Source organism: Callithrix jacchus, chromosome 2, assembly GCF_049354715.1.
Source record: "Callithrix jacchus isolate 240 chromosome 2, calJac240_pri, whole genome shotgun sequence".
NCBI lineage: Eukaryota > Metazoa > Chordata > Mammalia > Primates > Cebidae > Callithrix > Callithrix jacchus.
Genome location: NC_133503.1, coordinates 131245826 through 131262202, shown reverse-complemented (window position 1 = coordinate 131262202; position 16377 = coordinate 131245826). Strand labels below are relative to the sequence as shown.

Genomic DNA, 16377 nt, shown 5'->3' with positions numbered 1-16377 from the left:
TATTGTCTGGGTGCAGTGGCTCATGCCTGTCACCCCAGCCCTTTGGGAGGCTGAGACAGGCTGATTTCTTGAGGTCAGGAGTTTGAGACCAGCCTGGTCAAATATGGTGAAAGCCCATCTCTACAAAAATACAACAACAACAAAAAATTAGCCAGGCATGGTGGCACGCACCTGTAATCCCAGCTACTTGGGAGGCTGACACTTGAACCTGGGAGGCAGAGGTTGCGGTGAGCCAAGATCACACTACTGCACTCCAGCCTGGGCAACAGAATGAGACTCTGTCTCAAAAAAAAAAGAAAATATATACAATTATCTGAAAATTACTCCTCCTTTTTCCGACTACTTATCTCTGTGAGGCTAGATTTGCTTTATATATTCTTACTCACAGAACATATTCACATTTTGAATGCAGAAGGAGATATGAGAATTCAGCTGTCTTCTATTAAGCCAAACATTGAAAAGACTTGCAAAAATATAAAATAATGACATTCTCCTCACTAAATGTTTTTGTTTGTGTGTTTTAGAAAATAACTTTTTACAAAATGTTATTGATGTTGACATGTAGTAGGTTATTATATTATAAAAGTTATAATTTTTAGATGAATTAATAAAAAATTTTAAATTCCTGTTTTAATTGCTAATAACATAAGTATTGATAAACATAACCCACAAAAGCTTTTTGAGGTCTTCAATAATTTTTAAGAGTATAAAGTGGTTTTGAGACCAAAAATTTTGAGAATTGTTGGAAAAAGAATATTTAAGAGCATGAAAAAATATTTAGAATGTATTTTTAATTTAAAAAAAGCACATTAAAACACATACTATTTGTGTAAAAGAGGCATATATCAGGATAGACTGAGAATGAAGGAAATATGCTAATATATTAAAAGTTGTCATCTTCGAGTGCTGGGATGACTGGGTGTTTTAATTTTCTTTTTTGTGCGCTTCTGTTTTCCTGCAAATCCTACAGTGGAATTTACATTTGGTCATTAGAAAAAATTTTTATTTTTACACATAGGACCTAAAAATCTTGAACTTTCCCCTGAGTTCAACTGAGGAATGGGAGAAAATGTATTAACAAGGGTTGCCTGTATTATGGTTTTTAAAACATTTTACTGGATCAAATGCACATCATTTTTAATGGATTTTTCTGTCTTTCTCTTTTGTGGCTGATTAATAAGAGAGTATTGTGGGAAATTCATCTTAATTTTCAGAACTCCTGAAGAGATATCAATGCTGTAAAGTCTTATAAAAATAATTTTGGGGGGTTGGGCACAGTGGCTCACGCCTTTAATCCCAGCACTTTGGGAGGCCAAGGAGGGCAGATCATGAGGTCAAGAGTTCGAGACCAGCCTGACCAATGTGGTGAAACTCTGTCTCTACTAAAAACACAAAAATTAGCCAGGTGTGGTGGCACTAGCCTCTAATCCCAGCTACTCAGGAGGCTGAGGCAGGAGAATCGCTTGAACTCAGGAGGCAGAGGTTGCAGTGAGCCAAGATGACACCATTGCACTCCAGCCTGGTGACAGAGCGAGACTCCGTCTTAAAAAAAAAAGATTTTGGGGATGCAGTTTTCCAATAATCTCTTATTCCAATACAGTCTTCTATAAAAACAAATGATGTTATTGAATCTCCAATTCTGAGATTTTACAAGTCAGAAATCAAGAGACTACTGGCAAGTTATTTCCTAGTGTATCAATAAGGCTTTTTAAAAAATCTCTTTGTTTTTTCCCCTGTGGAATTTTAGAGACTTCTTTTTATAACTTCTGTTTTACTGTTGGTTATGTTTTAGGTAAGAGGTTTCTTGTGTTTTTTGGTGGTGCTGTTTGAGCCTGATGATCAGCAGGTCTTCTGGTTGCTTTTCACTGGCAACTCCGCCGACAGCCAGGCTGCTGCTGATCTGCTTTCAGCTTCTGAGGAATCAGGCACCCCTGCCACCAACCGTACCTGGCAGTTTGTCTAAAGTGGAATAGCCACTAAAGGTGGTACAGAGAGAAAAATACGTAGACAATTGCTTGGAAAGTTGAAGAGGAGAGAGGCAAATTTTAATTGTCAATATAGGTTTTGTTAGCAGACTTCGTAAATTATGGTCTGGAGAAATGAATCTTTCAGGTTGCAAAGGCCACATTGGAGAAAGAAATTAACCACTTTCAAAAAAAGATAAAGATTCCCATATACCCTTTATAGATCACTGGTTTGAGAATAAAGAAAAAAAAGGGGGCTGGGAAATTTTGTAAACATTTTATGTATGCACAAAAGAACACACTTTCTAATACTGTACTTGAAGAAAACACAAAGTTAATGGCGTTGAGTTATCATCCAGAGCTGATCCAGCAGAAAATATCTGAGGATTTGTCAGTGACTATAACATCATGATTAATTATTTTTGATGAATTACTGGCAGCATTAACTGTGGGCCTAGATCAAAATTCAGTGGAGGAGCACCCAGAAATTAAAGAGAACGTGTGTGGTGGTTTTTTAATCATGATTTTCAGTCTGATCCCCTTCCATCTTCACTCCCTTTTTTATGTTGTACAGCAGGATCTCAAGGATGCTTCTCCCCATAGCTGGATAGTGCCATCACTGTGCTTCCAGAGGGCCCTCTGTTAGGTGTATCCAAACAGACGCAGGAGAACCAACACACTGCCAGCCAAGTCTCTCTGCTGGTACCAGGCTCTCTCTCGAAACTGCAGGGCTGGAATATATTTCACCTATCCCTGTTCATCTCAGCAGCATCTGCCAGAGTGAGGTGTTGGTGTTTTATTTGTTTGTTTGTTTTTGAGGCAAAGTCTTGCTCTACTGCCCAGGTTGGAGTGTGGTGGCATGATCTTGGCTCATTGCAACCTTTGCCTCCTGGGTTCAAGCGAGTCACCTGCCACAGCCTCTCAAGTAGCTGGGATTACAGGTGTGCATCACCATGCCCAGCTAATTTTTGTACTTTTGTAGAGATGGGGTTTCACCATGTTGGCCAGGATGGTCTTGAACTCCTGCCCTCAAATGATCTGCCCACCTCAGCCTCCCAAAATTCTGGGATTAAAGGCATGAGCCACCATGCCCGGCCTATTTTTTTTTTTCTTGTTACAAAATGGCAGAGAAAAAAAGTGTTGCCAAACACTATTCTAGGTATATGGACAAATCCTGATTCCATTTAATAGATGAGCTGGGCTTTATTATTTTTTAATATATTACTATTATTATTTTCAAGGCTACAATGTAAGGGCTCTTTCTCTGTTGCAAACTTAATATGAAAAATTGCTGGAAGGCCGTGAAGGAAATCTGATCAGATTTCTCCTATTTTTTGAACCAATTTGCCCTCATACTTCATGTTTTTATGGAGTTATAATTGTATTAGGGAAAAAAAGTCAGTGTAACAGGTGGAAAGAAATCTATCGTGGCTCACTGATTTATTTTAAAAAGATCCCAACCTGACATATTCTATTCAGATGAAGTGCTCTGTCTCTTAGTAACCACCACTCAACATTCATAGGAATTTGACAGCAGTGGCTGTTGGGATACAGTTTCTGCTCTGCGCTAATGCTCAGTAGCTGTTGAAGAATTCCAGCACTAAACAGTTAAGCCTGTGTTTAACTCCTTTGCTGGGAATCCCAGGAACCTGAATATTCTCATCCTCCGTGGTTTTTCACTTGTATCCTCAGCCAAGGTTGGTGTTGCCTATGGTTGAGTGTCTTTTCTCACTCTTGAATTTACCTATGCCAGTGGTTCTCAACTACTACATGTCTAAAGACATTTTGTTATTGTCACAGCCTGGGATAGAGTACTAATGGCATCTAGTGGATAGGGGACAGGGAGGCCACTAAACATTCTCAGCACACAAGACAGTCCCCACCCCACCTCCCCCACCCCCACCCTACCACCCGCCATCTCAAAGAATTATCTTAGTTCCAAATGTCAATAGTGTCACTGTGGAGGAACGCCTACCTCCCAAGACCACAAATAATTGAGTTTCCTATGATTTGGTCTGAAGCAGTCCCTAAGCTATATAACAGTGCTGTCACATTGTAGCCTATTTATTTTGGTTCCCTGACCTGGCATCTCTTTGTCCTTAGATTTTTATGATAGTGGAGAATTTAGTGGTTGAGGTTTTTTTTTTTTTTTTTTTTTTTTGAGATGGAGTCTCGCTCGGTTGCAAAGCTGGAGTGCAGTGGCGCGATCTTGGCTTATGCAACCTCTACCTCCCGGGTTCAAGTGATTCTCCTGCCTCAGCCTCCTGAGTAGCTGGGACTGCAGGGGTGCACCACCACGCCTGCTTAATTTTTGTATTTTTAGTAGAGACAGAATTTCACCATGTTGAAAAGGGTCTCAAACTCCTGACCTCCTGACCTGCCTGCCTCAGTCTCCCAAAGTGATAGGATCACAGGTGTGGGCCACCACACCTGGCCAGTGGTTGAGTTTTATACTTTTCTCTGGCAGATTCAGATGTCTGCTTGCAGTTTATATAATTGAATAGTAGCCCCAGCTCATGGCCAAGACCTGAATAGATACTCCCTAAGTATTTACAAATTGATTATCCATGCTAAAGCCCAAATGACTCTTTTTTAACTCCAGAGAGAGAAATGATTCTGCAATTCCAGAGTTCTGAATGGAATTTTACCTACTACTATTACATAGATACTTCCTACTTGGAATAAATGGAGTTTATGCACGTGACCCACGTGGAGTATTTTGGTTGGGGAGGAGTAGGGGTAGGAAGGAAGATACTCACTACTTTGAATCTCTTCCCTTCACATGGATCACATCTTCATCTTGTCCTGGTTCTAAGGTCAGGCACATGTCTTAGTCACTCCATGACTCAAGTTATCTTGGCCGTTAATAACAAGTATGTGTGTATCCCACCATTAGCTAATTATCAGGACTGTCTAGAGCCCTAGGAAAGACAGAATGATAGTCATTTTCCAATCTGCTAGGAGGTTGCAGTAGTATTTGGAAGCATCTGTGTAATATTAACATATATATTACTGGGTTTTACAACTTTCAAGATGATTACAGACTTACAAAGGTGCACCAAAAAACAGCCAGACACATATGGTTTCACATCCCTCTTCTTTTGCACGTTGTTCTTTTTATCTGAATTGCTTCTAACCACCTGCATCCTGGTTTCCCTGGAAAACTCATTTTTATCTTGCAAAATCTTCCATCAGTCTGTCATACCCTGTGATTATATTAGAGACCCCTCCTCTCACACATGTATTCAAACAGCATGCACCATTCTATCCCAAAGTTTAAAAATGTCATTCTGTGTACCACATCTGATGTCTTTTTTTTTTTTTTTTTTGAGTTGGGGTCTCTCTCTGTCTCCCAGGCTGGAATGCAGTGCTGTGACCATGGCTCACTGCAGCCTTGAATGCCTGGGCTCAAGCCATCCTTCTGCCTCAGCCTCCTGAGTAGCTGGGACTACAGGCATGTGCCTTGCTGGTTGTTACAATTTTTTGTAGAGATGGGATCTCACTATGTTGCCCAGGCTGGTCTTGAACTTTTAGGCTCAAGCGATCCTCCTGCCTTGGACTCCCAAAGTGCTGGGATTACGGGCATGAGCAGCCACGCCCAACCTCACATTTGATGCCTTTTGCACATTCTTTCTGTTGAAGCATGTGTCACACTATATGGCAAGAATCTGTTTTCAGGTATATATCTATGCTAGTCTCTAATTTCCTGGAAGGTAGGAGCCGTGTTATTCTTCTTTATATTCCCATTGCTTTGCATATTATGGGTACTTCATAACTTAAACACAGAATTCTGATTATTTATTTTGCAAGGCTCATTTAAAACAATTTGTGAAATGTTACTAATTAACTGGGTTATCTCTGGTAATGGGACAGAGAGGGGTGGTGGTAATGAGGGGAGACGATTTATGTAGATTTTTTAAATAACAAGAATGTTTTTATTTACTTTTGTAATTAAAATGAATTGTGTATGTGTATATGGATTGGTTTTTTTGTTGCTGTATGCTCATTGCCTAGAACAGTGTGGTCCATGGTAGGTCTTAAATATTTGTTGACTAAATCAAGTAATGAATCTAAGAGCCAAAGGCAATAATATATGTGCAGGTATTTGGAGAGTCATTAAGTGATATGCAACTATAGCTTATTATCACTGTTGCTGGAAACTAGACACCTGGTGAGTGTCAGAGCAGGGATTAGAATCCAGGTTTCCTTACTCCTGTTAGCAGACGGTAACAGAAGCAGCTGTAGAGCTGGCAGGGCCTGAAGCTAAGGTAACTTGAGGCATTTCCTTTAAGAATACCAACTTTTATCTTTCTTGCATAATCTGGTTCAAATTGTCAACTCTATTCTTTTCAACCCATAGAGGTTTTTGCAGTAGCTATAATACGACTTACCACTCACTTTAAAATTGGTCTGTGTTGCTTACAGAGCATTGTGTCAACCACTATAGTTCTGGAGTTCTTAAAGCTTATGCAAATAAAGATGTGCACATGATGTGTGCTTCTGAGGGAGATCTATGTGGGCTCATGGCATTGCTGAGTTCTAACTGGTGGATTTTTCTTGGTCTGATTGGTCCATAGGTCAGTTTGTGGTGGAGCACGTAGATTATCTATTATATCCATTCTTACTATTAAGTGATGGCTTTTAGTTCCTACCAACTAATAGATGGTATGTGTGGCCATTTACTTGGATTTGATTACTAGAATTACTCTCTTTTCCTTGTCTAAGCTCTGAGACAGTTGATAGATAAAGGAATAGTAGCTAGAGATCAAAATATCAACTTCATCATTGATAGAGCTGATGTCAGAGAATGTGGCTTAGGTATAGGAAAACAATGTGAGTTCTACTACTGAATCTCAGAACTAGACAGATTTATATGCCCAGTTACAGCTTCTGAAGAACCACAGCCTCTCTTCATATGCTTCATAGTACAAGGAATATTTTAGGTTGGTGCAAAAGTAATTGTGGCTTTTGCCACAGCAGAATGGGGAAGAGTGATAAAGAGAAGCTAGGCCAGCAGTGTTGTACTAATAGATGTCCTTCAACTTGAGAACAAACATCTGGAATGAGGAGTTAGTGTCTCAACTAAGTAAATTACTATCGTGCATTGTAAGAAATTTTAAAGAGCTAAAAAGATATGAATCTTTATATCACGTATTTACTCCTACACTCCTGTGTAGATGACACAGAAAAATGTTCACAAACAACTCAAACTAAGCTAGGAGAATGTTGATTGTGTAGTGATGCTGTTGTACAGGTGAGGCTTAGGCAGGCACTCTGTTTGACTGTAGAGCTACTTTCAGTAGCAACATCCGTATACATCTTAGATTTAAGAACATTAAAATAAGGCAAATTAATTTATATTTATATCACAAATCTATAGCACAGACCAAATTGATTAATTTGAAGTGAACTTTTAAGACCTTTTAAAATTTGCACCAAGTGGTAATCTTGCTGTAAAAGAGCACACCTAACATAGTGGCTATCTAGTACATAATTTGAACTTAATACATACTTGTTGAATGAATAAATCTTGACTTAAAACAGATTGATGCCCTAGGCAAGCGAACCACTCCTGCTAGAAGGCTCCTCTCTAATAATTATACTCACTCTTTTGAATTGTATTTTTACTAAGGATCAGTTGTGATTATCCTGGACCTTTTTATACTAGTGGTACCTGTTATTGCTATAACATGATTGAATTAAATATTGCTTAAGCTGATAAAATATGAGTATAACAGTAAAAGAGCTGTTGTTCCTCTGAAAACAAAGGTGAATGTTTTAGAAAGACTTCGTAAGGAGAGCCACTAAAAGAAACACTAAGGACATTGATTCCTGCTTACAGGAAGTTTATAGTCTTACAGAGGAGCTAAGATATACATAAAAATTACTTGAATGTAGGATGGTAGATTCCATAGGAGAATTACATTAAGATTCCAGAAGTTCAGAGGTAGAAAATTACTTTTGGCTTGCAGCATCAGTGACTGATACATGGAGAAGTTGATATATGAGTTGGTCTCCAAAAAAGTAAGAGATAAAGATGATTCATTCTAAGTGAAGAGAAAGATATAAGCATGAAGGGTAAGGCATGTGTTTGGCTGGATTATAGAGTTCATAAGTGGGAAGATAACCAGGTTTTAAATAGCAGAGGGCTCTAACTTCCAGGCTTCTAAAATACCTGTTCATTATGAAAACAAGATAGTTATTCTTTCCATCCACAATGATATTGAATGGTCTTTAGTATATATACAAAATGAACACCTTCTATTATAATAATGCTGTATCGTAATTTATTCATTCATGGTTTCATGAAATTTTTTCTTAACTCCCTAGTGGCATGAAAATTTCTTTTAACCTAGGCTATTTTATATTATATATTCCCAACTTATTTTTCAGCAATGAATACATTTTTTTAGCTAAAGACATTAATATTTAATTAATTCTTGGTAAAATATTAATTGTATAGTTGATTGATTTTAAGAATTCCTTTTTTTTAAAGACTCGTATAAAACACTAACAGTTTGCATTAAAAGATCACAAGCTTGCTTGGTGTTTTATGGCTTAAAATATATCTTTCAAAGTTTGTAATATAAGCAGGATCATATGTGATTTCCCCATTGTAATAACAATTGATATTTAATACATTTTAAAATAGTTCATAAGAAAAATATCCTACCCATTACATTCTTTTGTTTGATACATTTCCTGTTAGTGCACTATCATTGCTTGAGAGTAGAATAAAGCATAATGCAAATCTCAGGTATTTTTCATAATTATATCACTATAAAGAACTATAATGTTACTTTAACTGCTAATCAGAGAAAGGAACTACAAATCTTGAGCTCAGTAGATACAAAGTATAATCATATAATTATGTTCCATAATGTCATTTTGGTTAATGACAGATTGAATATACAACAGTGGTCCCATAAGATTTTAATGCCACATTTTACTTACTTTTTTCTATGTTTACATGTACACTCACCATTGCTTTACAATTGCTTACAGTATTAATACAGTAACATGCTGTACAGGTTTGTAGCCTAGGAGCAATAGCTATTCCGTAGTCTCTGTGTAGTAGGCTCTACCATCCAGGTTTGTGTAAGTACAGTCTATGATGTTCACACAATGATGAACCTGCCTAATGATGTATTTCTCAGAATGTATCCCTGTTGTTAAGTGACATGTCTATAGTTACAAACTTAACCTTCAGATAAAAAAATAGGGAACCCATTTCACTTCTTCAGAAGTATACATTTTTCTAAAGGAAAGAATGAGAATCAATTCAAAACAAAGATATTGATGAAGAAATGTGGAAAATTATTATTTTGATAGCTCCACTATGATGGCTAGCCATTTCTCTCTTTAAAAGTTTAATTTGTATATATGTGTTACCTCCCTCATATTTTTTCACTTATAAAATGAGAAATATTATAAAACCACAAGCCTCTTTCCACTAATGATTCTAATAACTTAATTTTCAATAAGTTACTGGTTTCTGAGCTAAGATGAAATGGCTATACCTAGGAAGGTTGATCACAGCCAAAACAGGAAACACAGGAATTCTTGGTGTGGTCATCATATTCCAGAACCCGATCCTTCATTTTGAAATATCAAATGTTATGTTTTTCAGCACATTTAATGAAATTCATTTTTTGAGAACTGGTTTATACTAATACAACTCATAAAAAATAAATTTAGAAAAATATGTTAATTTAACAGTTGGAGATAAGATCACCAGCAAATGTATTAAAGCACTATTCATAAATGATCACATTTCCTTCCTACCATGCAAAAGGACATGAGCATGCAATGAAAAAATAAATTCAAGTTTATCAGAGAAAATTCAGAAATGGAGAAGTAGTAGAGCACACAGAATCCTATAAGCTCTCTCTCACAAAGAGTAATGCCTGCTCAGGGCATAGCTGGACTACTATGGGAAGGGAAGGGAAGGGCTTCTGTGGAAGAATGATGCTTATGTAATGCTTAATTTATTTATAGGGATGGGGGACATGGAAATAAAAGACAAAACTGAATTTTGTCAGAGAACTGAAAACAATGAAAAGAATGGAAATTTAAAAACTGAAAAATACAATAATAAAAAATAACACCTTTGATTATGTTTAAGAAGCAGTTTAGACACAGTTGAATACAGAATTAGTATGCTGGTTGATAAATTGGAGGAAACATCCAAATGAAACACACACAGGATACAGTGAAAAGTTTCAATTTATGAAAAACTGGGATCTCAGATGAAAAGGGAAGCAATGAGGCAGAAGCAATATTTGAACAGAGTATGGCTGAGGAGTTCTTGAATATGATGAAATACATAAATCTACAGGTTCTGGAAACCATGCAAACCCCAAGCAGGATAAGATGTCTAAGAATATGTTAGTAACTTCTGAAAACTGAAGACAAGAACTAAATCCCAAAAACAGCTGTAGTGGGATAGTAGGGGAGAAAAGTCCAAATCATCTTCAAAAAGCAACAGTTAGCCTGACAGCCAACTGATCAATACAAACAATGGAAGACAGAGACAATGGAATGATATTTTTTAAGTGCTAAGATAAAAGTAACTGCCAATCTAGAATTTTATATTCTGAAAAAAATATTCTCCAAGAATAAAAGTGTAAAAAGACTTTTAATTTAAAAAGTAGGAAGAACTCATCACCTGAAAAGTCACACCAGAGGAAGACTCACACTAAAAGCAGGAGGAAAATGGTTCCAGACGGAATCTTAGAGATGCAGGAAGGAATGAAGGAAAATAAAAAGTTTTGGTATCTAAGTAAATATAAATAAATATTGACATTTTAAAATAATAAAAATAATTATATCTCACCTGGCTTAACATTTAGATTGAAAATATATAAGGACATGTAAGTTGAAATTAAAGGATTCATGATCTTGTGTTGTCTGGGAAGAGGTAAAAATATCAATTTATACTAGACATTAATGAGTCAAAGATGTATGTTGTAATTTTCAGGATAATCACTAAAAGAATAGTAAAATAGAATGTAGCTAACAAGCAAATAGAAAGGAAAATGGAATAATAAAAAAAATTCAATCAAAAATAAGGCAAAGATGAGTGTGGTGGCTCACTTTGGGAAGCTGAGGTGAGAGGATTGCTTGAGTCCAGGAGTTTTACACCAGCCTGGGCAAGAGACCCTCATCTCTATTTTTAAAAAATAAGAAAACAAAATAAGGCAAGATGGGAGGTAAAAAGGAATAAAGAATAGGTAGTACAAATAGAAAATAAATCATAAGATGGCAAGTTTAACTCCAAAAATGCTCCATATAAAAGTCAGAGAGCTCTATTTAAATGGTCAGAATGGATTTTTTAAAAACTATATGCTACTTATAAGAGACCCATCTAAAATAGAAAGATATAGGAAGGATCAAAGTAAAAATGTAAAAAGAGATATCATGCAAACATTAACCAAAAGATAGCTGGTTATTAATATAAAATAAAGCTTTCTTAGTATCAAACTAGACTCTAGAAAAAAATCTTGTTTCACAGATAAAAGGGACATTTCTTTATTATTAAAAGTTAAAATTTTCAGAAAGATATAACTATTCTAAATCTAGTATTACCTATTAACACAGATTCAAAATGTATAAGTCAAATAGTTACAGAACCATAAGGAGAGACAAATCCACAATTGTGGTAGAAAATGTTAACACATTTTTTCAGTGTTACAACAGGCAGACAAAAAATATTACTAAGGCTAAAAAAGATCTGAATAACACAATAAATAAGCTTGACTTAGTTTAGTTGACATAAATAAAACACTGTTGAAAAACCGCAGAACATATGTTCTTTTCATGAACCCATAAACATTCTTCTTAAAATGGCCATATAGCTATAAAGAAAATTTCAACAAATTTTGAAGTATCACTTCATACAAAATAAATTATCTGATTGCAATGCAATTAAACTAGAAAGTAAACAAAAGATAACTAAGAAATCCTCATATATTTTGAAATTGTGAAATACATTTTCAAATAACCTATGGGCCAGATAAGAAATCACAAAGGACATTTGAAAACATTTTGAGATTAATAATTTTTAAAATGCTATATATCCACCTTTAGGTTATACATCTAAATTAGAGCTTAAAGAGAAGTGTATATCCTTGACTTTACATGTTAGAAAAAGGCAACATTTGAAAATTAATGATGTAAGACTCTATCTCGGCCATGTACAGTGGCTCATCCCTATAATACCAGCACTTTGGGAGGCTGAGGCTGGTGGATCACCTGAGATCAGGAGTTCAAGACCAGCCTGACCAACATGATGAAACCCCGTCTTTACGAAAAAAAAAAAATACAAAATTAGCTGGGTATGGTGGTATATGCCTGTAATCCCAGCTACTTGGGAGGCTGAGGCAGGAGAATTGCTTGAACCCAGGAGGTGGAGGTTGCAGTGAGCCGAGATTGCACCATTGCACTCCAGTCTGGGCAACAAGAGCAAAACTCCATCCTAAAAAATGTATTTGTTTAATAAAACTTAACATTCATTCATCATTAAGAAAATTGCCTTAGCAAATAGGAATAGAAGGAAACTTCCTTCATCAGATGAGCGTTATCCTTCAAATGAAAGGGGAGCCTTTGACACTCATCTCTGGTATCAGTCTGTTTGCTTGATCTAACTCAGATCAGTTGAAACTTCTCCTTGCCTAGCGCTGAAAGGGGGTAGGAAGTGAGCTTCCGAAGTCATTATTTGTCTCACTACACTCCTACAGATACATCTATGTAGGATGCTAACTGATAATCAGAAGGTTGCTTTGTGAGAATGCAGTCGGAGGGGAATGGATGAGATGATGTTCAGAGCCAGTATCTCTTAACTGTGAAAAGCTGATATGTACATAGATGGGAACGTTGAATTGTATGGTGACCATTTCTCATTGTTGCTTTAGACTGAGTGTAATACTGCCATGGCTTTACACATGCTAATACTGTATAGTCATTCTCTAGTTCCTGTTGATCTGTCTTTCAACCTTGGGTCTCTCAGTGAGCCAGACTGTTTGTTTATGTTACATTTTGCATATCCTATGACCTTTTCTCATAATGACCTCCCCATCCTTACACCATCTCCTATCTTCATTTACTCAGCAAACTCCTATTTCTTCTGCAAACCAACTCGAGTACTTTTCCTCTGAAGTCTTCCCTTTATGTTCTAATTATATCTTGCCTATCTTCTGTAAAAGTACTTATCACAGTGTATTAAAATGTTCTTAACATTCAACCCAGCAATGGAATTGCTGGGCATAAACCCAAAGGAAAATAAATCATTCTACCAAAAAGACATGTGTGTGCACTCATGTTCATTGCAGCACTATTCACAATAGCAAAGACATGGAATCAACCTCGGTGCCCATCAACAGTGGACTGGATAAAGAAAATGTGGTACATATACACCATAGTATATTATGCAGACATAAATAAGAATTAAATCATGTCCTTTGCAGCAACATGAATGCAGTTGGAGACCATCATCCTAAGCAAAGGAACACAGAAACAGAAAACCAAATATCCCATGTTCTTGCTTATAAGCGGGAGGCTAAATCTTGGGTACACATGGACATAAAGATGGGCACAGTAGACACTGGGGACTCCAAAAGTGGGGAGGAGAATGGCGTAAGAGCTAAAAAACACATAGGGTACTATGTTCACTATTTGGGTGATGGGATTAATAGAAGCCCCAAACTCAGCATCATACAATATACCCATGTAACAAACCTGCACATGTGCCCCCTGGATCTCAAGTAAAAATGGAGGCAGGGCATGGTAGCTTGTGCCTGTAATCCTAACACTTTGGAAGGCTGAGGTGGGCAGATCACTTGAGGCCAGGAGTTTGAGACCAGCCTGGTCAACATGGTGAAACCCCATCTCTACTAAAAATACAAAAAATGAGCTGGGCATTATGGCACACACCTGTAATCCCAGCTACTTTGGAGGCTGAGGCATGGGAATCACTTGAACCCGGGAGGTGGAGGTCACAGCGAGCTGAGATTGTGCCCCTGCACTCCAGCCTGGGCGACAGAGCGAGACTCTGTCTCATAAAATAAAATAATACATTTTTTTTAATGAAAATTTAAAAGGAATGTTTAGTTGTCTCTTCTGATTAGATTTTGAATTTCTTAGAAGAAGGTTCTGCGGCTTTATATTTGTACTCCAGGTATCTGAAATCAATAAAAGTTTATTAAGTGAAGAAATAGATGAATGTATGAAAATGAATAAGCAATGATTGAGTGAGTGAATCTACCTGAGTAGGCCTCTTCTGGCTTGTGATCACCATGTGTGTTCTCTCCCCAGCACTTGTGAACTCATTCTAGCTGGTAATGAAAACTTCTCTGGTTGGGCACATTGAATTTACAGTCAATAGTTAACTTTAAATTGAATTTATAATTGAATTTTATAATGCTTCTACAATCATGGGCATTCAAAATGCTGACTTCCCAGATGCATGTCATAACCTTAATTTTTAATTTCATCCTATTTCTAAGTGACAGGGAAGAGAGAAGATGTAGTATGAGTTGAAAATTTGGTGGAATCGTTTTAATTAAGTATGCAAAAGAGCCTGAAAAAACAACTTAAGATTCCGTTCAGGACCAAGATAGAGTATTAATTCCTAATTAAGTTCAGCAGTTTAATACCAAAGCAAATGAGTGAGAGCAGAATTGTGGGGAAATAGAGAGACTACTTCCCGACCCTTCATCCATGGCATGTATAGAAAATGTTAGAATTCAGAGCACACAAGGGTGAATGGATCAGGCTGCTTGATATTGCAGGCTAGTAGCCCAAGGGATCTGGTGGCCCTAGGCTTTCTGTGGCTGTGCTGAGACCTGAGGAGACCAGGATCTCAGGACAGCCATAACTCCTTTGCAGTAGACTGCTGGGGAAACTCTGAAGCTTAATAAGGGAGTGAGTGCACCTGCAAGGACATAACGTTCCTGGTCCCCACCCAACCTAACAAACCAGGAAGGGTTTACAGTGAGAAAGAAAGATATGTGCTATTTAAGTACCAGAGCTAGGATTGTTTAGGCCAGTGATTTTTTTCCCCCCTTTTCTTTTTCTTTTTTTGAGACAGAGTTTCACTCTTGTCACCCAGGCTGGAGTGCAATAGTGTGATCTCGGCTCACTGCAATCTCTGCCTTCTGGGTTAAAGCAATTCTCCTGTCTCAGCCTTCCAAGTAGCTGGGATTACAGGCATCTGCCACCATGCCTGGCTAATTTTTGTATTTTTAGTAGAGATGGGGTTTTACCACATTGGTCAGGCTGGTCTTGAACTCCTGACCTCAGGTGATCCACCTGTCTCAGCCTCCCAAAGTGCTGGGATTATAAGTGTGAGCCACTGTGCCTGGCCAGGCCAGTGATTTTCAATTCTGAATACTTATTGTAGTCGCCTGGCAGCTCTTAAAATCTAAAAACATAGCAGTGTGCAGACCAGACCCTTGTACAATTAAATCGGAATCTCTGTGGAGAAAGGTATGGAGCAGTATTAGTATTTTTAAAAAACTTTCCACAGCTGATTTTATAATGTTTCAGAGTTAAGAACCTTTGATATATGCAGTGACTGATGATAAAAACAGCTTACTAAGGGATAGAAATCTAACTGTAGATTTTTTTTTAGTTGCCTTAATTTAACGCTTACGTTTAGTGGTTTTAGCAGAGGGTTTTTTGATTTTATTGTTGTAGACAGATGTAAGACAGTCAATGGATGGGATTCATCTCCCATGTTCCTAGGAGGAAATATGTTTATGAAGTGATGGGAAACATGGCTGCCGCATTAGTCAGGGATTGTAACAGCAGAGGAATTTAAATCCAGCCCAGAGGAGTAGGTTGAATTTACAGTTGCAGAAGTGGAGGATGGTGGGGCTATGCATTCTAAATGGAGGAACAGCATAAGTACAGGTGAGAAAGAGGCAGAAGACAATTTCAAAGAAGAGCACTGCCGAGTCTGAGATGGAGGCCCAATAGCAAAAGAAGGGGCAGCCAAAGCCAGTGGTCTGGGAAGGGCTGTGAGAGTAGTCCACGGACACAGCCTTTCTACACTCCTATATCCTGTAGCAGCTGAAAATGACTATGCCGAGTCCCCTTTCATCATCTGTAATCGGAAAGGACTGACTACAGGGAACGCTTATTGAGCACTAACTACACGCCAGAAACATCCCCTAAACATTTCACTTGGATAACTAATTTAATCTTCACAACAAGCTCATGAGATAGGTTCTATTATTATCTCTGTTTTGTAGATGAGGAAAGTGAAGCACAGTAGGCTGACATTTTTTGTGACCTCTCTCTATTCAATGACGTGTTTTCCCTTTATCATGACTCAGAGTTCCCAAGAGCTATTTGCAGATCAGTGAATTATCGTTAAAACAGGAATTTACCTGTAAGGGTAGGGTCCAGATGG

The 16377-nt window shown here is 37.5% G+C and overlaps 1 protein-coding gene across 2 annotated transcripts in view; it reads left to right on the top strand.

Annotated features, from left to right (window-relative positions):
- Positions 1-16377, top strand: part of CMYA5 (cardiomyopathy associated 5) — a 96483-nt gene that overhangs the window by 17862 nt on the left and 62244 nt on the right. The gene's annotated exons all lie outside the window — the stretch shown is intronic.